Raw genomic sequence first — 23,182 nt, 5'->3', positions numbered from 1 at the left:
ACCGAGGCAGCGCAGACAAAGTCAGCAATCCTCCGAAAATGCACCAACCTCACGGACTCAACACCAGAGAATGTCATAGCCCACCACAGGCACAAAAGATCAACCATCCTCCGCATCCTGACCACCTTTGCACACAACTGACAACCAACATCCCACCTCAGACAAAGATGCGGGCCGTGATGCACCTGTTGGCCACTGATACCCTCCAACCAATATCCGCACGAGTTGGAGGAGTCACACTGCCAGCCCAATCCAAGTCCCTCACAACAGTCATGGATGACACCATCAGCTTGGTACCCCACTATCTATACTCACCACACACTGCACAGGAACAGCTGGAGACCAAGCAAGGCATCTACGCCACAGCTGTCTTCCTGCACATGTCAGGGGGGCAATTGACTGCACACATGTCCTACTTGTGCCCCCTGGCAAAACTGCACACAACAGAAAGCGCACGTATCCCACCAATGTACAGGCACTAGTGGACCACCTTGGAATCCCTGCCAACGTCACCGCCAATCCCCCAGGCAGTGTGTATGAGCCCTACACCTCCTGAGTCCATCATCAACCTGCGCTAGCAGGATGGCACCCACGGAAATGCACAGCTCGATGGTCAATACCAAATGAACACACCACACAGCTCAACTCCACAATCATGCAACTCGCAACACAGAAAATGCACACGTCACAAGCTCACATACAACATGCACACCCACCAGACACGAAAGAAGAACTTACTGTGGGAAAGTGGGCCATGCACATTGGCCATCAACGGCATGGCACCTCAGCCACACAATAGCAGTATGTGGGAAGAGGTGGAGACCAGGCATGTGCGAAGGAGACAAGTGACCCAGGAATGGGAATGTAAACAATGCCAAGTGTGGCATGGATGTGCTGGACAGACCGCAGTATGCAGACCACACACATATCCATGTCGACACACACTGCTGGTGTTTGGAGTGTAGTGGACAGTGGACGCAACCATGTCACCCCAGCCAGTAGGGAGGAACGCAGAAATGTAGCCTGTTGCGACCCCCTGTAAGCGTGAATGGAGTGGGCTAGGCAGGCGTATGTCAGGCCTGCATAGGGGTGTGAATGAAAGGCAGGTACCAGTGAAACATTGATTAGGTGGGGCAACACTGAGGAAACAGGGAGGAAGTTTATAATAATCAATCACCTTAAGGACCTAAGATAGAGGTACATTTGGATATAAGACCAGGAATAGGAATCAGGAACGGAAGGATTAATTAACGAAGACACTAAAAATAAATGTTTTCTTCCATCCAAGGACTAGTCAATTTTTGAAGCCCTAATGGTGTCCCATGAGGGATGAATTGCTTAGGCTGTGGAGTGTACATTTAATAACACATTCTGTGAATGTCTTCTTGAAGAACTAATTGTGAATTAAAAGGAGATGAAAAAGTAAAAACAACGTATACCAATAAAAGACTGGATCTAGAAAAAAGGAAGCTTGAAGTGGAACTGGATTATTTATGGACTTCAATATTTGATTGTTTATTTTTGTAATTACATTGTGCTCCTTCTATATGGTTGTTTGTATTGTATTTTCAGTGGTTTAACAGTGGGCCATGAGGAGTTGAGCGCCGGAAGGCGAAAGTACGGGTATAATTAGAAAATAACTCACTAGTGAGCATGTGTTTTTCCTTCATCGTTAGAGAGGTATTTAAAGGCACGTAGCTCTGGGCGTGGTTTTCTTCCGGAATGCCCAAAGTCTCTGCCAGGGCAGCGCCTCTCACCCCGCCACGAGGTCAACCTCGTCGCCGTGAGTGAAGATACCTGCAATCATGTGCGCCTGCTGCACCCCGGGGCGCTGGTCGCCGAACTAGTCGTACCCGCGCACCCAGGCCTTAATGCCCACCTGCTGACACCAGCGTGTGTCGAAGAGGGCCCACCTCATGCCGGTGTAAGCTCCAGATGCTGGCAACCTGCTACGACCATCACTTCTTCCACGAGCAAGGCCTGCAGTACTCCTTTCTCGTTGACGTACTCTACCGGCTTACAGAGCGTACTAGTAGGTCACACATTTGGAACAGAGTCTTTATCATGCAATGGCCGGGTGCACATGGCAATGCTGACTTTACCTCACTGTACTCCCTTCGATGTGGTGACACCAAGTCTATGTATAGCATCACAACCACACGTGTCTGTGGCTCCTTGCTGGTAACGCCTACACTGCAGTCGAGTTGGACACACAATTGAAACTGAGCATCGAATTTTCAATGGTAGAGCACATATTGCACGCAAGGAGAGGTTGATGTGTTGCAGTCAGGAGCAAAAAAGGATCATCGTTACGGAGGTGATCGAACACTACCGACAACTGCCCTGGTGTCACTAACTCTGTGCATCGCGAGCCAGCGACACGTGGCTGTGGGCCACTGCTGACCACTGCTGACCACTGACTCCAGCCTACACTGTGGTCCAGTAGGTCACACATTTGGGACTGAGTCTTGATTTAGCAATGGCGGAGACATTTGAGTGTGCCGGCATCATCGCAGACTGCATCCCCTCTCAGCCCCGGTGCCACTAAGTCTGTTCCCCGACATTCATGGACACTCACGGGGCGTACATTGGTGGCCTCTGAGTCTATGGACTAGAGGGTTGTTTCATCCTCATGTAGCTGATACCGAATTGGTTCTGGCCTTTCCACCCCACCATTTTCTGCATCCGGATAAAATCAAACCTTCCTCATCATGCACCGGAGGACACTTTCCACTGTCCTCTGCAACACTCCGCCACATTCAACTTCGACTTTGATGAGGACCCGCCCAGTCCGCGTGGCTCTACCTCAGTGCAACTAGGGTCACCATCCCGTGGCAGGGTGCCTGTGTCGGCCGCAGTGAATCCGGGGCCACTAACTCTGTGCAGCTCAAGTCAGAGAGCCTGTTTGATTCAATATTTGATGGCCTCTGAGACGATGGCCTTAGGTGCATCAACGCCATCTGTCTGTGGCCCTGCGCTGTCCCCTGCCTCCGGCCTCAACTGCGGTCCACCAGGGCTCACACATCAAATCGAGCCCTGCCAGGGCCGGACATGGCATCACCGCAGGAGGCACACGCCACCATCGCCAGGACCACCTCCAACCGCCATCTGCCAGTGTCAAAATAGTGGTCCTGACAGACTAACGGAGTTGCTCGCACCTGTCATGGATGCCATCATCTGCATGTAACCCTGCTCAGCACTCCAGGTGCCACTAACTCAGTGCACTGCAACCCAGGCACCGTCACTGATTGAGTTTTGTGCTGTGGAGAGTTTGCGCAGCAATATCACCTCAGGCAGTGTGGGAGACCTGGGATGATGATGTGGAAGATGATGCAGGTCTAACACACCCCACTGCGTCTGCATCAGGAATGTCCCAAAGGGACACAATACAAGACATTTTCTTCACGAGGGCGCGCTCAGCTCTAGTGCCCCTCCCTCAGTTCACTGCAACTCGCGGACACTTCTATTTGTATGTTGGGTGACCTCTGTACTTGCTCCGGCTCCCTCCATGTTGCTCAGCAGTTGACACTGTTATTCAGGTTTCTATGTTTCCGTTGCTCTGGTGTCCACTGTCCAGGTTGTTGCCAGCACCGAACACTCCGTGCGGGCTGGCTTACACTCACCCGACACACATCTAGCACAGGCGTCACTGAACATGTGGCCCTGCCAATAAAGGGTCCGGGCGCACCTGCCTGTAGCTAGTTTGACATGATATCTGCGTTTGTCCCAGTGGTCTTGTTGTATGCATGAGGGCCCCGGGCCCTACCACATTACTATGTGCTGTGTACAGCGGATGCAACCATGTCACAGCAGGCAGCTGGTTGGAGCTTGGAGATGTAGCTTTGTCGATAACCACTCCATTCGTAAGGGGAGTGGACTGGGCTGTCGTACGCAGAGACAATGTGGGTGTGTGACTAATGTTTACATGCCCATGGGCGTGATTTTGTACTGGGTATGTGCATCTGTATGTGTCAATGGCAGTGTGGGTCTCCTCTGTGGGGTGTGGGTGGTCCCTGAAAGATAATGGACACCCATGTTGACATTGTGTTGACATGTATGTTGGTGCATTGTTCTTGTTTACATGCAGACTGTATGACAATGTACATTGTGACTGTTTGGGAGGTGCAGGATTTTGAAGCAGGACCATGTACATTTGGACTACATGACTGATGTGAGGTTGTACGTGTACATTTCCATTTCACAGCTTCCAGCTCTGTCAGATGTAGTAGGCCTTTTTCTGCACGTGTGCGGACCCAGTTATGTCCTCTATTATGCACAGTTGTGTTTGAGCATTGTACCACATTGTTGTCAGTGTGGGTGTGCTGTTCATGATATGTGTGTGCTGGAGTATGCTACGAGAACATGGACATGATCATGGGTCATTGTGGGTGTGCAGTGTGCTAGACCTCGTTGTGCATGTGTGCAATTGTGCCCATCTCCCCCCTGTCCCCCCAGTCCCTGGTCGTTACTCACCCTGTGGATGTTGTGTCAGGTCCTCCCGAGATGTGTATGCACTCCCAACTCCTTGCACCATCTCCACACTGATGACAGTGGCCTCCGTTTCCTCCTGTGGTGCAGGACTCCCGCCTCCTGTCGCCGTTGCTGCCTTCCTGTTGGCAGCAGCTTTGTGCCTGGTTTAGATATTCGCATCATACCAGTGCATCTTTGCCTTCTTCATTGGCCTCCTCGACACTCCGACTGCATTCCTGGTAGTCTAATTGTGGGCCAGTTGATGGTAGTGTTCTGTCACCTCCGTGATACTGATCTGGTTTTCCTGTGGACTGCACCCCATCTTCCTCTCCCTCTTCTCCCTGGACTTCCCCAACCCCGTTGTTCCTTGCTGGTGGTCTGTGGAGGTTGTGGGGTTCACGCGGCCTCTGCGCTCGGTTTGGGTGCATCCATGTTGCTATGCTCTTTGGATTGTTTCTGGTGTGTTGTATTTGTAGCTTTTACAGTGCATTTTCCCACTAGACTTGTGGGATTTGCAGGCCTATCGCTGTTTTTTGCTGCTTTTTGTACTGCTATTGGCCTCATTGCAGGATTTTATACGTTTGGAATTTTTGCGGCGTGGCGTTGATTTTTCCATGAACATTTGACACATTATCTGGAGACTATCGCGTGGTACCGCCGTGTTGAGAATGCTTGGTTAACACCACGTAATTTTGTCGCGATAGATTGCTATGTTGGAAGTTGCGTTAAATAACTTTTATGATGGTTATCACACGTTCTTGAGAATATGCCCCAGGGTTTCTGGTTGGCAGAGGTATGCAGGAACCACAATCCTAGTCAGGGTATGTCAGAAACACACCATAAATCAACCTGTGCCCCCTGGTAGCTTGGCACAGAGCAGGCAGGCTTAACTTAAGAGGCAATGCGTAAAGTATTTGTGCAACACTAAAAACATAACGCAAACATATTCAAAACCTGGTTAAAAACATAGAGCTTAATTTAAATAACAAAACAAGACCAAAATGACAAAGATCAAATAAGTAGACCCGGAGTTATGAATTTTTAAAGAATATCTTGAAATATAGTGCTTAAAAATATAAAGCGCCAACCAGGGTTATCTGGTCATGCTTGACCAGGACAAGTTCAGGCCAACCGTGATGGAGCGTGGGTCAGACACAGGGACCATCCCTGTCCCGTTGAAACAGTACCTTGTTTTTGGGTTGCATCAACGTCGAGAGTGCGATGAGAGGAGCAAAGGGGGCAATGCATTAGCGGCGAAGTACACTTTGTAGGCGATGCACCATCATCAAGCCACCTATATCAGGGATGCGTCATCGACGAAACCTTCTGTTGTAGGCGATGCGTCATCGTCAAGCTGCGCACCTGGCGATGCGATGTCTACGAAGCAGCAATGTGTCAAGGGAGATGCGTCGGCTCCGACCGGTGCCACAATTTCGATTGTGGATTTTCACATTTGCAGAACTTTGCGTTCACTTCCAAGGGCCCAGGACTGGATTGGCAGCACTTGGCAGAGCAAAACTCTCAGATATCCAAGCGCTGTTGATGAGTGAGATGAAGTCTTTGACTTCCCTGAGACTTCAACCAAGAGGCAAGCCCTTTGAGCAACTCTGGGTTCAAGTGGTGGAGAGATGCAGGTCCAGTCCTTCTCACTCCCAGGCTGGAGGGCTGCAGACAATAGGGCAGCACAGCAAAGCAGGAGTCCAGCAGAGTGATAGTCCTTTCAGCAGCACCACAGGCTTTCTTCCTCGCAGAGTATCCACATGTCCAGATGTTTACTGAGTTGGCGGTGTCAGAGGTCCAGTACTTATACCGTGTATTGCCTTTGAAGAGAGGGAGACTTCAAAGAGAGGCATTTGAAGTGCACATAGTCCCTGCCCTTCTTGCCTTGGCTCCAGACTCATTACAGAGGGCCATGCAGCCCTTTGTGTTGGGGCAGGGAAAGCCTATTCAGATGTACGTGTCAGCTCTTCCTTCGCATCCTACCAGGATGACCCATCAGGATGTGGATGTCCCATCAGTCACACCTAAGCTCGCTTTGTGTGTGGTTGTCTGGAGGGAATGCACAAACCCATGCTGTCCCCCACAACACACGTGTATTTAGAGACAGTCAGAAGGTACCAACTGGCTAAAGTAAGAAAATGCCAACTTTCTAAAAGTGGCATTTTCAGAATTACAATTTAAAATATAACTTCGCCATAACCTAGGATTTTAAAATGTGATTTCAGACACACAAAACGTGGTGGTCCCATCTCATCCCAATTCGAAATTACACATATAAGAGGTAATAAGGTAATCCCAATGTTAACATATTGGAAAGATAAGCCTTGCAGTAGTGAAAAAGGAATTTAAGAGTTTTTCACTACCTGGACATGTACTACTTGAAACTACAAGTCCAACTTTTTAATTACACTGCACCCTATCCCTGGGTTTGTCCAGGGCCTACCTTGGGGGTGACATATACGTATTAAAAATAATTGTTTGTGCCTGGCAAACTTGCCATGTCAACATGGCAGTTTACAAACTGAACACACAGGCTCTGCAATGGCAGGCCTGAGACATGATTAAAGGGCTACTGAACTGGGTGGCACAATTGGTGCCACAGGCCCATTAGGAAATTTTATTTACAGGCCCTGGGCACATGTGGTGCACTTATCTAGGGGCTTATAAGTAAATTAAATATGCCAATTGTGGATAAGCCAATGTTACCATGTTTTAAGTACAGAGAAGATACACTTTAGCCTAGTTAGCAGTGACAAAGTGCCCAGAGTACTAAAGCCAGCAAATACAAAGTCAGCAAAACAGAAGGTCAGAAGGCAAAATAGTCAGGTGAAACCACTCCAGGGATGCCAGGTCTAACAATGTCTAGCATAGTTCTAGAATTTTTGCCTCTTGCTAGGGGAACTGAGGTGCCTCACATTAAGTGACAGCAACTTGAATGCTTTCACCGCAGTGTGCAAGGCTGCCTGCACATCCCTTGTTAATGACATTGTCGAACAAGTTACTTACCTTCGGTAATCCATTTCCAGTACATACTCTAACTGCAAATGCATCTTAGAATATTTCCCAGGCATGACTGGATCTTGAAAATCTTTAGTAGTTCCTCTGCATGCCGGTCGGTGGGGTATTTCATATCCATGTCAGTGTCGTGCACATCAGAAGTTATGTGCATGGTGCCTATACAAGTTGCACCCCGGTGCACTGACATCAGTTTTCTTTGTGACTATTTCCGTGCCATTAATGCAGAACCACGTCAGAATGGTTGTTTAACCAGTGTACAGAACCTAACAGAATGTTAGTGTGGGCCCATTTAGCAGGACAAGGAGAATGTGAGGGTTGTTGAGGTGTCTGCCAGAAAACAGCTGCCGAAGGTAAGCAACTTTTTCTTCTGATACAGATAACCACAGATTACTTACCTTAAAATAGATACCCAAGCAATACCCTCCTGGAGGTTAGTCTGTGAGCTGGCTCAAACCAGGAAATCCTGGAAGACTGAAAGGGGCGAAATGCCCATGTCAAGGGACCTGACTGTTCAATCAGTAATGCTTCATGAACTTTTGGAGGGAGGCCCCTGTAGCAGTTTGGTAGATGTCTAGGACAGTTACTGCGCATGCTAATGCAGTAGCAGCAGCCTTGGCCCCAGTGGAATTGGCCTGCAGCGTCTAAGGAAGCTGCTGCTTAGATAGTGCATAGAAGATCTTAATGTAAAGTACAATCCATGTATTCTGCACTGCTTTGCTTTTGTTCACTTCTGTGAATATAATAAAAAGTTGATTGTCCACTTGGTGGTCTTTGGTACAATCAATAAAAAAGTACAGAGCTCTTTTTGGATACAGACGGAGGAGGCTCACCTCTTCCTTAGAACGATGTGGTGGAGTGAAAGATATTGGCAGCTGACCCTTCTGACATAGTGGCCACTATGAAGACCGTCTTAATAGTCTGGAGTCTTACCGGACAGCTATGTAGGGGCATGATGAAAGGGGTAGGGAGGTACAAATTTTGTAAACCCTTACGAAAATGAGTCACAAAAAGTGAGTTAAACAGTGGTGGAGTATCAGGCAACTGCAAAAAAAGCTGTGGTGACTGAAGACAACCTTTAACGGTGCCCAAGTCTAGGTCTTGCTAGGCTAATGACTGCACTAACAATAACACTTCCGATAAAGGGGCAGAAAGTGGGTCAACGTGACATGAGGAGCACCAAGCCACAAAAGTGTCCCAATGGCAGGTGTATACAGTCTTTGTTGAGGGATACGTGGCAGCCAATGTGGCATTACAAATCTCTGGAGAAAAATCGAAGGCATTCAACTGTCGCCACTAAATCTGGACACAAGAAGGTGGAGTGTGCCCCGATTAAGTTGCAGGACCCTGTCCTGCTGCTGTGACAGGAGATCCTACCGAAGGGGCAGCCTGAACGGAGGATAAATGCTCATGCTTAGGTGTTTGAATGGATGTACGCTAGTACAACGCGATCTTTTAGATCGCTGTACTTTACAACGCTGCCTTTACAACGCAAGTCGTTACAACGACTTGCGTTGGTGTGCGTGGATTGTGGATTATTATAATTTTATATTCTAACACCAGCCCACGTAACAGTAGGGAAGGTGTTGGAATATAAAATTACAATATTCCTTATACAACAGCGCCATCCATCGCAAGTCGTAGTAACGACTTGCGTTGTAATGGCACCGTTGTAAAGATACTGCGTTGTAAACACCACGTTGTAAACGATGTTCCCCGTTTGAATACCAAAAACTCCTTGCCCAGTCCAGAGCCCCTTATATGACTTGGGCCCTGTCAGTCTTGATCTTTTTGAGAAGGAGCGACATTGGCAGAAAGACGTACGGGAGACCCAGATTCCAGTTTAACCAATTATGATTGTCTGAGGAGGGTGACAACTGCCTGGGGCAAGCCCGTCTTCAACAGCCAGTCGTTGATAAAGGGGAAGAATGGTACTCCTGACATCAACAGGTGTGCTGCAACCACCGCTATCACTTTTGTGAATACTTAAGGGGCACTGGTGAAGCCAGAGCGGTGCACAGCAAACTGGAAATTCTCTTGGCCTACTGTGAACTGCAGGTAACACCTAAACATCTGCAGGATGAGAATGTGGAAATATGCACCCTGAAGGTCCAATGCTACCATCTAGTCTCCAAGGTCCAGAGCAGACAGAACCTGACCCAATGGGAGCCTCTTGAATTTCTCTTTCCGTAGAAAGGCACTGAGAGAACAAATATCTTGGACCTCCATCCTTTTTTGGCACCAGCAAGAGGCACGAATAACAACCACATTCTACTTCTGATTCTGGCATCCTCTCTACAGCTTCTTTGGCCAACAGAGTCTGAACGTCCTGATGGAGCAGAAAGAGAAGGTCCTCCATCAGTCATTCTGGGGATGGTGGCAAGGGTGGTGGAATATCCAGGAAGGGTAAGGCATAATCCTTCTGAACAATTTGTAACTTCCACTTCTCAAAGGTTATTGCTTGCCCTTGGGACAGGTGGTACCTGATCCTGCCACCAACGGGATAGGTGTGCTGTATGGAGGACTCACTAAAGAAGTTTTGAGGTGGCAGCAGTTGGAGGGGGACACAACAGTATGCTAGGTATGGGTCCCGCATCCTCTATGGGATCTGCGTTCCCGGCCACAAAGGGACTGGGAAACCTGCTGATCTGTGGGATGAGATGGGTATTGTAGATGTCCATGGGAGCCCTAACCGTGGCCACAGAAGGGGTAAAAGGACTATTGCTGGCGGGTGCAGCCGTGAGAGAAGCCTAGGGATCTGGAAGTGACTCAGCTTGCTTTGATGCGCTCAAGCAAAATATCAGACTTGACGCCAAAGATGCGGGAGCCATCAAAGGGCATGTCTTACAAAGATGATTGGACATCCCTGGAAAAACCAGTGCCACGGTAGAGGCAATGGCGCTGCTTAATGAATCAGTGGTGCCCAGTCCGCAGTGAATGATGAACTTGGCTGTGTCCCTGCCATCAACCAGCACCTAGTTCAGGATGGCCTGCCCCTCCTCAGGAAGCATGGGCAGCAGCTGTGCATCTGAATCCCACAAGGCATGGGAGTTTCAGCCCAAGAGACATGTTGTGTCCACCAACCACAATGCCAAGCTGGTGGAAGACAAGATCCTCGTTCCAAAAGCACCAAGCCTCTTGGATTCCCTATTTGGTGGAGTGGTAGGAAATGTGCTTGAGTTTCTCCTGGCTGTTGAGGCCTACACCACTAGAGACTCAGGAGAAGGATGCAGGGATACGAAGGATGGGTCTCTGAGACAGGGAATGGCATGGGGCTATCATTCTGTGCATGGGAGCACCCATGCATGGTTTGACCCAGGCCCCCAGGTGACCGTCGGTGAGGGCCTCATTAAAGTGGAGCAGGGCCCTGAAGAGCTCACCCCCGGTTGAAACTCCTTGGACTTGATTTCGACAGAGAGCAGCAGCAGTTCAAGAACATCTGCTACCCTGCACATCATCATCACAAAATATGCGCCTTCCTCCATGGCATAGCCTAGAGGAGAAAACATGCCAGTCTCTGGAGAGGTGTCCAGACAACTGGCATTACCCAGCTCCTCTTATCAGTTTTCCACCTGGTAGGAGTTGTCCTCCGGGAGGCTGTAACTTTCTACATCATCCTCCACTCCAGGAAAGGATGGCTTGTCCAGGGTTTAGAAGTTTGGAGTTGAGTATTATCCAGGTGGCACCGATGTTGACATCAAACGGCGTTGAGGTGGCGGTGGCCCAGATACAGAGAGGAGACTAGGTTCCTCTTCCAGCAACGCTGGAGATGCCATCAGTTGGACTGGAGATGGAAAAAGTGGAGGCACTGGTGTGCTGTCAGTCAGGATCCAGAGGGCCTGGCTTGCGTCAAAGGAAATCCTGCTAATGGTAACCCATTGGGGCACATCTCTGCTCTATGAAGGGGGGCGTGGCCAGACCAGCCAAGATGGTGGACCTCTCTCAGTGAGGTTCCCACTGCCGGCCGGTGATGGCGGCCTCTAGTGCCTTACCTAGGTATCCAAACACGACACAGTGCTCATCGCTGGTTCCCGGAGCCAATGGGGGACATGCCGGTGTGCCTCGGTTGCAGCGACGCGGAGCAGCAGGGACGAAATCCCCATATCTGCTGTCTCGACGGGCGCAGCACCTAAGATGGCAGACGGGTGCGGAGGCATCGCGGATTCCTAGAGATCGGCTGCCCCCCGGGGCCACTCCAACGTCGTGAGCAGAATTAGGAGGGAGAGCAACTGCGGGACAAGCCTGGCTGGTCCTGACGGCAGCGGACTTCGCGGTGGGCCAAGTCGCGATCCCACAGCTGCACAGCAGAGGGCCCCTCCCCCCCTCCTCCTCTCCACCCGGCCCGCGGACACAGGCCCCGCGTCAGCACCTCTGAGGAAGCGCGGTGAGGCGGCTCCTGATGAGCGGAGCGAGGAGAGTCCGGACCGGCACCACCTGGGACGTGTGCCCGGCAGCTGCGAGGTGAGGCGGCTGCCCAGCCCCAGGCCCAGCGACCCAGGGACTGCGCACCACTCCCTGGCGCTCGGGGATCGCCCTCTAAGCTCCCGCGAACTCCCAGCGGGGGCAGACAAGTGACAGTAACCCGAGGAGGTGACGCAGCCCGGGCATCGCGCCCGCAGGGCCTCGGCGGCACTGGAGAGGGGCCCACTCCTGGCAAGCCACAAGGCCCCGTCAATCTGCTGCCTGAATGCTCCGCCTGTGACTGGGGGACCGGGGGACATGGGGACAGAGGCGGCAACCACACCATTGGCGGAACGGCTGGAGGAACGTGAGGGAGGGAACTCCATCCCTTCACCCCACGTTTTGCCCCCCCCCCCCATACCGCGACCGAAGCTGACCACAGCCTGGGGACAGGGACCAACACCAGCGGCGCACCAGAGACTGGGAGGCGCGGTGGGACCCGCCTTCCCCTCCCAACAACTAGGCCGCAACAGCGCACTGCAAGATATCGCGTACACTGAAGCCAGGTGTGGATGTGCGCTGACAGGGGCAACAGCAACGGCGCAACGACTAGTGAGGAGGTGGCCGAGAACCCCCTTCCCCTCCCCTCCCATACTCACGGCCCGTGGGAGACCGGAAGGGATAGGTGAGAGACAGCAGTAACCAACACCTGGCACTCCCTGCGTCCTGTCTGCGGCCCCGGTTGCGCCCTCCCGCTTGCAACCGGTGAGACACTCCACGAAGCCAGAGTAACCACACAGCGACCAGCACCCACCGCAGGGGGACTGCTCTGTCACTCCCCGCGATGCGGGCACGGTCTGTCTCCCTCATCACCCCCTGGCTTCCCCGGCCTGGCTGGCCACGGGAGAACGCACCAGCGCCTCGCCACAACTACGGCCGCCGCTGCCCCTCCTACGACCGGCCAAGAGTAGCCCGCCGACAACTGTTACTCTCGGAGCGTCGCACCGGGTAGGCGCCCCTCCTCAACATGGGCCGCCCGCAGAAGATACCCGCCCAGACACCAGCCATTACCAGGTCCCGGGACGACCCTGCTGGAGAAACCACTATGTCCAGGAAACTCGACCAAGTATTAGCAGCCATAGAACAATCCAGAGTGGCGATGGAACATAACTTTGACACCCTGGCCACGGACCTTAACATCTTACGAGACGATCACAGGAAGCTCACCGACAGGGTGACCCAGGGTGCAACGACAATGCAAACAATTGAACCACAAGTACATCAACACCACCAAACCTTAAAGGAGCTTCAAACCCGTATTCAGGCTCTCGAGCAAAAGACAGATGACTTGGAGGGGCGCTCCCGCAGGAGCAACATCCGCGTCATGAATCTGCCGGAGGGAGCGGAGGGGGCTGACCCTGTCAAATACATCACGGATTGGATCACAACATTCACGCCCGCTGACGAACTGACCCCCCATTTCTCCATCGAAAGGGCGCACCGTGTACCAGCGCGGAAACCGAAGCCGGGCCTCCCCCCCAGGCCCTTCCTACTGAAACTGCTGCACTTCCGGGACCGAGACACCATCCTCCGCGCGGCCAGAGCACGGGGTTGCCTGCAAGAGGAGGATAAGCAAGTGATGTTATTCCCCGATTATTCCCAGGCAGTGCAGCGGCAAAGAGCCACCTTTCAAGCGTCAAGCGCACCCTGCGGCTACAGAATGTCCAGTACGCTCTCCTGCTTCCATCTCGCCTCAGGATTGTCCATGACGGGGGTACTCACTTCTTTTCTGACCCGAGGGAAGCGCACTCATGGATAGAACAAGACCTCCCGCGCCAACCTAACGCCTCACCCACACAAAACACCTCTGGTGCGCGTAGAGAAGGGCGGCGACCCCGGAAAATCACCCTAACACAACTGAAAACGCGGTCCAGCCCCTCAGGAACAGGCTCCCCGGACCTGACACAAATCATTGCCGAGCGACAGAAAGCGCTGCGAGCAGTGGCCGCCCTAGGCACTGAGAGGAGGAACTCGGACACGGAGGAGGGCCCCCACCTATTTAGTTCGGACGAAGAGGGCAGTGATCCACCTGAATCCAGGGAGGGCTCTGTGACACCTCCCGCAGTAACACCCCAAACAGCGGACACATTGCTCTAATAAGGCTGCGGCGAGCACAAGACTCTCGGATACACCGATGGTGCCCGGGGTTGGGTTATGGCGGGCGGCAGGCCTGCGACGCTGGTCGACCTCAGAGACCTACTGACTGTTGACCTCCTTCGAAGGGAACACCGGGGCCTGGGCCTTTCCCGCCCCAGCCGACCTCGGAGACAGATCGAGCCACCTCTGGTGGACACCACATCACAGCCTTCAATGACCGCAGAACCGACCCGGCGGTGGCCGGAGAGATGTCCTTCCACGACCCCACGAAAACAAACTAAAGTCTATGCGAACTAGTTTGGACGCATTGCCTTGTGCAACGGGTCCCCGACGTTGGGACTGTTCCCCAAAGTTACAGTTTTTTATCCCCTTATACATTTCATTCCTGTATGTCATCCCCGAGAGAGTGAGAGGCACACAGAGTGGACGACTTACATTCATGGGGGGTGGGGGGGAGTACCAGGCGGGGGGCAGGCCCGGGATAGGTGCTCGAATCACGCAGACGCCACATGACATACAAAATGTCGAACGCAGACTTCAAGGTCCTCACGCTCAACGTCAGGGGCATGCACACAGCCAGCAAACGGTACTCGGTATATGCATACGTGAAGCGCCAGCAAGCCCAGGTGGCACTCCTACAGGAGACACACTTGTCGGTGCAGGAGGTAGGCCGGTTACATAAAAAGTGGCGATGAATACTGTGCGCCACTGGGTACTCCGACTTCGCTAGAGGAGCACTCATATGGATTCGTCCGGGGGTCCCATTTAAAGAACACGCCAGAATCGTTGACAGGGAGGGTCGATATGTAATACTGATAGGTCTGCTAGAAGGCCATTCAATCCTTATAGGGTGCGTATATGCCCCAACACAGATCAGGCACAATACTGGAACACCTTAACTGGTGTCCTAGCTCGCCATGCAGACATACCCTGGCTCTTGGGAGGGAACTAAATTGTGCTCTTGACCTGCTCACCCCTCGCCACTTCACTCACCAGCACACAAACAAACCGAACACTTCCGCCGGTGGCTGGATCACTGGTCCTTAATAGATGCATGGAGAACACTACACCCAGCCGAGCGACTTTACTCTTTCCACTCTATCCCGCACGATCTGAGGGTTAAGACTAGATAGATTCCTGTGCACTACAAACCTGCTTCCCAAGATAAGACCCGCAGAGTACATGGGGAGAATAGTGTCAGATCACGACGCACATACACTGGTCCTTCGCTGGCGCCCCCCGCACCCCACGGTCCTGACGTGGAAACTCCCCCAGGAATTTCTTACTGATCCACCCTTTCGTCACACACACGGCGAATTCATCAGGGACCACTTTCTGCACAACGCGGGCACAGCCTCCTCCAGGGCCATAGAATGGGATGCATACAAAGTAAGTGCTAGGGGTCACTGCATTCAGCAGGTGGTGGGAGTTTGGCGCACACTAGAGCGGGCACTGGGGGAGGCGGAGAAGTCGCTGGCGGATCTTTCCCAGGACGCAGACCAAGGGGTAGCCACACTTGTACAACTAACTGCAGCGAAACTTGTGCACGCTGAGGCCATGAGAGACTTACGCAAATATAACTTCCGCGCTTATGCGACCCGAACACACAGAGAGAGTAATAGAACGGGAGCTTTTAGCTTGGCTGGCAAAACAAGACTCAATGGCGCACTCCATCACAGAACTTATGGATACGCATGGCCACTTACGGCACTCCCAACTCGACATCCTACACATATTCCGTGACTATTACGCCGCGATCTACCGCGCCCCGGTGCCGACAACACTGCGTGAATTACCTCAATTCTTAGGCCCGTCGAGTATGCCAGTCGTGTCTCCCACTGACAGGAAGGACCTAGATAGCAAAATCACACCCCATGACATAAAGCACACCATAAACTCACTAGCCAAAAAGAAAGCGCCCGGCTTGGATGGCTTTCCCCTGGAATACCTCAAAACCTTCGCGACTGACCTAACACCCCACCTGGCATCCGTATATGGGGAAGCCTTAAATAATGGTGTTCTACCGGCTTCATTCCGAGAGTCGATAGTCGTGACATTTCCGAAACCACACAGGGACCCCACGCTTCCGGCCTCCTATAGGCCTATCACACTGCTGAATGCAGATTGTAAACTACTAGGGAAGTTGTTAGCCGACCGTTACAGTCAAATCCTCCCAGCGTTAGTACACCCTGACCAGTGCGGCTTCGTCCCCCGCCGTAGCACCTCCCACAACCTGCGCCGCTTGTTCCACATACAACACGAAAGTGCGGACCGTTTTCCACGTGCGGCCTGTCTGATCTTTGACCTTGAAAAGGCATTCGGCACCCTAACCTGGCCCCACCTGTTTGTTGTCTTGCGGGCCATCCAGATAGGCCCTACTCTGCTGGCATACACCCAGCTTCTGTATAGAGATCTGACATCTGGGATACGAGTTGGTTAGCTGATCTCAACCCTGTTCCCAGTGGAGAGAGGAACCAGACAAGGGTGCCCTCTCTCCCCTCTTCTTTTCGCACTAGCTGTGGAGCCCTTATCCATTCGTTTGAGACAGGAGGGGGAGAGCTGGGGTATCCCGATCGCAGGCGCGTTTCACTGCGTCTCGCTCTACGCCGACGACCTACTGGTCTACGTCCGAGATGTAACGGGTGATCTCACACCCATCTTGCGCGCCATGCAGGAGTTTGGAGACATGTCAGGTCTCAAAGTCAACTGGGACAAGTCAGCAATATACCCGCTTAGCCCGGACCTAGCACCTCACGATCTACAGGTAGGTAATCAGACCCTAAAATGGAGTTCAGCGGGCCCCAGATATCTGGGAGTGCGGTTATACCATTCCCCAGAAGACCTTTACGAGGGAAATCACCGTGGCACACTAGCGGGTCTGCGGTCCGCAGTCGGCTTCTGGAAGACTCTCCCCCTGGCACCAATAGGGAAAATAGCCATAGCCAAAATGATAATGGTACCCAGACTGTTGTACCATTTCTCCAACCTCCCTATGATCCCGCCCCGGTCCTTCTTCCGAGAACTGGACACGCTCCTCACAACATTGATCTGGGGGAACAGGCGCCAAAGGGTAGCCCTACGCACTCTGCAGCTCCCCACTACAAGCGGTGGCCTGGGAGCTCCATCCTTCGAATTATACTTCTTAGCTGCGCAACTCCAGTGGTTGTCCTATCGGATGGCGGAGAGACAGATGGGAGAGACGGTCACTGACAGCAGGGAGCTACCTCTCCCCCTCCTCAGACGGCTCCTGATGCCAGGCTCCAAGCTGGACCGCACGCACCCGGTGCACGTCGCCGTGGCCCGTAAGTGCATGATGCGGGTTCATAGACTATCCAAAGAACAGCCGCTATACTCCCCGCTGCTCCCCCTAGTTGGCTTCCCCCGGAACGAGCGCTACTACACCGACAGGGTTCTGCAGACGTGGACAGATAGTGGGGTATCAGAAATGGAAACCCTATTCCAGGAAGAACAACTGAAGACATTCGAGCAACTGATTGAATGGCACGACCTCCCCCCCGGGCAATTTCTCACGCGCAGACAATTGTTAGACAGCAGCCGGGCGTACTGGGACTCGCGAGCGGGACAACCCCCAACACACCCTGTGCTACACACAATCCTGCGCATGGGCACCGGCAGACATCTGGTGACCTGGCACTATAAGGCCATTCGGGAACTCACGGAAACTCCTCTAGATAAGCTGCGACAGTCCTGGGAGGACGACATAGGACGTGTTCTTCACGATACTGAGTGGACACGGGCGCTTGAATACCCCAAAAAAGTCTCCCGGAACACCCGCTTTAAAAATATTCAATTCAAAATTCTACACCGCGCCTACCTGACGCCCGACAAGCTGCATAAATACTACCCCGACACGGAATTCCGGTGCCCCCGTTGTCGGGTGCAGAATGCTACCTTTCACCATATGTATACCACTCCACAACTGTGGGAGCAGCTCCAATATCGTCCCAGAGATCTCCCTTGGATCGGGACCGGGGTGTTCCCAGAACCGCCTTCTGCCACACCGCCAAGAGCTTCAATGTCAGCTCGCAAACAGATTTCGGGTGCATCGACTTGCAGTTGCATAGGCCTTGGGGTCGTGGCCCGACCCCAGGCACCACAAGCAAGTCAAGTGTGGGTCACAGGCAGACATCTGTCTGTGACAATCCTCACATGGATTAAACCCTGTTGGTTTGTTGGGAGACATGTCCCTAGCACACTGACAGAAATGTTCAAAAAAAGTTGACAGTCAAAAAACTGGTCAAAAAGTGACCGAGGTAGCTAGCTAGATCCAAGCTGGTGGCGCAGAAAGAAAGGAACTGATGTCAGTGGGCCAGGGTGGCACATATATGTTAGGGATTGCAAATGTCACTTCTGACTTGGCAATGCCAAGGTGGAGCCAAATGACGCTCCCTACCAGTGCGCAGAGGTACTGGGCTAGATTTTCAGGATCCAGTCAGATTCCTGGAAAATATTCTAAGGCGACGAATCTACAATTTGAATTCTCTATCAGAATAGCTAACTAAGTGTGGCAGGAATTTCCATAAAATATAACTCCCACGATTTAGAAGTACCTTAGGCCAACAGGGCCCTAGTAAGCGTTTCAGCTAAATCAAAAACACCACTGGTCGAGGATGATGGATGAGTCTCCCTTGCACCCGTAATGTGGTCATTACGCCATTACCTTTATCCATCATAACTAACCTACCCTTGGTTAACTACACAGACCTTCTCACTATTTGTGCCTGCCCATCCTGGACCAGGCTCACTCATTGCTTTTCCCTCATTATCTTTGACCATCACGTCCATTGCACTCCCTTTTGAGGTAATCCAAGGTATCTTATTGACTACTTCAGACATGTGACAGCTGTTTCAACCATGTCACAGTCACGTCAAGCCACCCAAAATCAGTTTGTACAGCAAAATGCTCTTGTGCCTTTCTCCTGTGAAGGTTTTCTCACTCTGAGCGATGTGTCTTCGTGATTTTTGAGGCCCTGGGCCCCAGCCTTTCTCTCCCATCACTGTTCCTCAGATTGCAGTGTCCCCTTGTCTGCCCCAAACAGTGGGGCACTTCCTCAGTGTGTACCAACCTCAAGCCCACCTGGTCAGATATTGTCCTTTCACTCTATTGCCACATAAACTTTAGTCTCATCAGGTAGTTTCATTTAGCAACACATAAACAAGCTCCAATTAGTGCAGAACGCTGCAGCTAGACTGCTGACTGGGACACCTAAGTTTGTTTCAGTAAACAAAGAAATAAAAAAAGGCTACACTTGCTCCCAGTAAAACAACAACTTAGGAACGTTACTGAGCTGTTGCAATTCAGGAAAGGGACAAAAACCTGGCTGTTTTCCACAAAAGTCCATGCACATCCATGCACACCCGTAATCAGATAGAGAGCAACCAGCGCCAGGATACCCTCGGGTAAACATGCGCTGAGAAATGCAACTAACATAACATTTATATTGGATGTGTTTTTCATTAAGTTCCTGGCTGATCGGGAGAAGGCCCCCCAGACATTATAAAGTTACTGCGGATATGTCTTGGAAGAGCAGCATTCTACTATCTATATAAGTGAATCTTTCCACCTGTCTAGTTTGAGCCATGATTTTCACTTAGAGTCAATAATCAGATAACTTGGATTCGATTCAATAAGCTTTCTTCGGTTAACAAAGCAACCATAAAAGCAGAATACATGATCAAAATACATCATCCGAAATCGATAAAAAACGGTCAGCAATCAATTAAAATTTCCTAATTTCATTAAAACATCGTACAATTCCCAGCAAAATAAACTTAAAATAGATGGCACCACATCAATTCTCTTAATGTAAACAATAAACTCATAGCAGCATTACATAAACAGCTCTTTGGCATAGACAGGTTTTAGTTGCAAGATCAGAACACATTGGCTTAGAAAGTGCAAATTGCTCTGTTAGTGTAACCATCCCCAATCTTAGGGGGACTGGTCAATTTCATTAGAACAACATACTTTCCTAGCATTAATTGAACTTAAACTAAATGTTGCGGCACAAAAACAAATCTCAGGTTCTCTTAGCATAAACAGTAGGCTCATAGCAGCATTAGTGGTTTTAACATCATATTTTTTAAACAGTGGTTTAAGATAACCAATTCTAAAAGTCAAATAAAAATCACATGAAAGTAAAAAGTGCAAGGTGCTCTGCTTAGTATGCCCGTCACAAGGGCATGGGGAGACAAGGTGCTGTTCCATTGTGGGGAACGCTACTAAATGGTGGGCGAGGCCTAACCTCATTCTTGTTAAGACATAGCGGTGGGAAGGTCTTGTTACAAGTGATAAATACGTTTGGAAGCTATCGGTATCTACATGCAGATGGTAGAGCTGGTACGTGGTACTTCATTTGGATATACCAGGATTGTATGATTGAATAAGTCTCTATCAGATAAATTAATCACTTGTCTATCTCAGGATGCCTCATACCAGAGAGGCATGAGCTCTCAGGATCCGTGGGTGCCATCTTGTAGTCAGGCAAGGACACAAAACTTCTGTTCCCTCGTCTGCCACCCAACCACTTCCAGCATCTTGTGTGAGTTCGTAGATATAGTCCCAGGGGACAAAGGGTTTCACCTTTCAAAAGTAGCCCCGGAAAGGCGTCTCTGTAACTATCTAGCGGGTACTGTCTGGCTACACAAGGCATGAAGCACCAAGGAGCAGCGTGGAGTTGCACCACCGTCTTGGGCAGTAGTCTTCAAATGGTATTTTTTACGTTTTTGATAAGGCGATCAAATTCTATTGAGATGAATGCTCAGATGCTTTATGCAGTTGTTACAGACATATGTGTGCAATTGATAGGCCCGTGGTTAGATTGTCTGTTGCAAAGATCCTTGTGTGATATGTAGGCCACAATTTCCATTCCTATGAAAACAGTCTAGAGGGTTATGCGTTACGTCCAAATTGCAGCATCTGACCTGCAAGGTAGAATTGCAAACCTCTTGTAACGGCACAGCAACACACAATACTTTTGTAGGTTCCATGTCAACTCACTGCTCTGGGACACAATTACGTTTGATTGGCCAGACTGGAACCCGTTACATTATGCAGGATACAGAATCTGCAAGACTCAAGCTCAAACCTCTTTTGGAGGTTCCAAAATAGAAAACAACAGAAGTTGGCCCTATGCTTTTAGGTTCAACAAGCCATTTTGTGGGCCTTTCTACCCTTGCTGCAGCAGAATGGGACACTTCTTACAATTTCATAAAAAACTTCCCTTCCGTCAACTTTAATTTTTGAGCAGCTGTTGCTATTCCGATTGCCAAGTCATTTTTGCAGCACCATCAGATAGATCCATTCGGAGTGAACGGCCCATAAATAATTAAAAACGAATAAATACAGCTTTTTAAGGTTCCTATTTAAATTCCAGCTGGTTTAAAGTCGGTAGGGCCTGCTTTTATGTTGAATTATCTTAATATGATCCAGCCTGTTCTGGTTTGAGGTGAGGTGAGCAGGGTAGATCTGATGTGAGGAGAGGTGAAACTGGATTGTGTCTGGAATGCGGTGGTGTGACCTGTGCTGAGCTGAGTTTCTTCTAGAGTCAAGTGGGGGTCAGTTGCTTTTATATGTTCTTCATCTTGTTTGAGCTGGCTGTGAGTTATGCACTTTTGTCCTCAAACACAATCTAACAAGAACGGGGAGAGGGAAAGACGTCAGATTTCGTGGGAAGGTAGATTTCAGATGTGTTCGAAATGACAAATGTCACTTTTTTTAAAGCTTTAAACCGAGATAGATACATTATACAGTGCAGTGCCAACCCCTCTGTTCGATTTTCTTGATACAGGTGACAAGCTTGATGTTAAGGGAAAGCTCATTCTGGGGTTCGTATTATATGCAAAAGGTTTATTGATAATGCATTGCTCCGTCTTTATTTCAGATTAGAATCATGCTCACCCCTTGATAGACGTTCAAGTGCAGGTTCCTGCAGGGGGCCTTTGTTATGGTGCTGATTTATATAGCTGGTCTAACTAGTGCCGCGCAGCATGATGACCCATGCACGCTGGGCAGGAGTAGTCAGTAATGAAGTGTGTCAACGATGTGATAAAAGGCACACTGTTACCTAGTTAGCATGCATGACCAACGTAAGCAAAGCGACCTCTGTGCCCGCGCCTCTGTACTACGTGGAACGGTGCAGGCACAGCAAAAGCTGGTCATGAGGCAGACGTGTGTGCACCCGCACCAAGCAGTTTACCCTGCCAATCCTGCCTCCCTCTTCGCAATTTCAACAAGTGGCTCAGCACAGTCACAGGTCCATGAAGCTAATGGTGAGCGCGGCCGTTCACTGACCCCCAACCCCCTCCATTGCGATTAGGAGCATTGCGACTGCTCACTATGTTATGTTATGTTGATTTGTATAGTGCGCTAATCACACAAGAGGGTAGCCAATTGCTTGGGCAGCTGTGTGTTCCCCAAGGTGCATATACGAAGAGCCAGGGCTTCTGCTTCTTGCGGAACTCAAGAAGTTCGGAGGAGGCTCTTGAGGGAGGTCTTTCTAAGTCTTGAGTGCGATGTAGGAGAATCAGCAACTTCCAGTTTTGCTTTTGCGGATGAAGGGAGTATGTTGGAATGAGAGTGAGACAGAGCATAGGTGTCTGGTGGGTTGGTGAAATTATATGCGGCTGTTCAGATATTTTGGTCTGGTGTGGTGTAGGGCTTTATGTGTACATGAGAGGTTTGAATTGGCTGCACTTGTGAATGGGTAGCCAGTGAAACTTCCCACAGTGAGATGTGATGACGAGTGAAGCATGAGGGGTAGAGTGTAAGAGTGTTGCCATAGTTCAGCCTGCTGGTGTTGAGTATTTGCTTGACAGTCCATCTGGTGTTCTATGGCAACCATTTGGAGATCTTTCATTAGCATTCATAGGATGTGGAAGCAGGAGGTGCACACTACCTTGACTTAAGCCGCCATGTTGAGCTTGTCACCTAGGATGATCCCTAGCATTGTTGCGTGGTCTGTGGGTGTTGGTCCTAGTTCTGACAGCCACTAGGTGGAGTGCCATGGGGAGGTCTTATTGCCAAAGATCAGTACTTCTGTCTTCGTCAGAGTTGAGCTTCAGGCAGTTGGTTCACATCCAATCTGCTACCATGGTCATGCAGTTGGTGAAGTTGGTT

Source organism: Lissotriton helveticus, chromosome 7 (assembly GCF_964261635.1).
Source record: "Lissotriton helveticus chromosome 7, aLisHel1.1, whole genome shotgun sequence".
In the NCBI taxonomy this organism is placed as follows: Eukaryota; Metazoa; Chordata; class Amphibia; order Caudata; family Salamandridae; genus Lissotriton; species Lissotriton helveticus.
The sequence above is the reverse complement of the archived record's forward strand: the minus strand, read 5'-3'. Positions refer to the sequence as shown.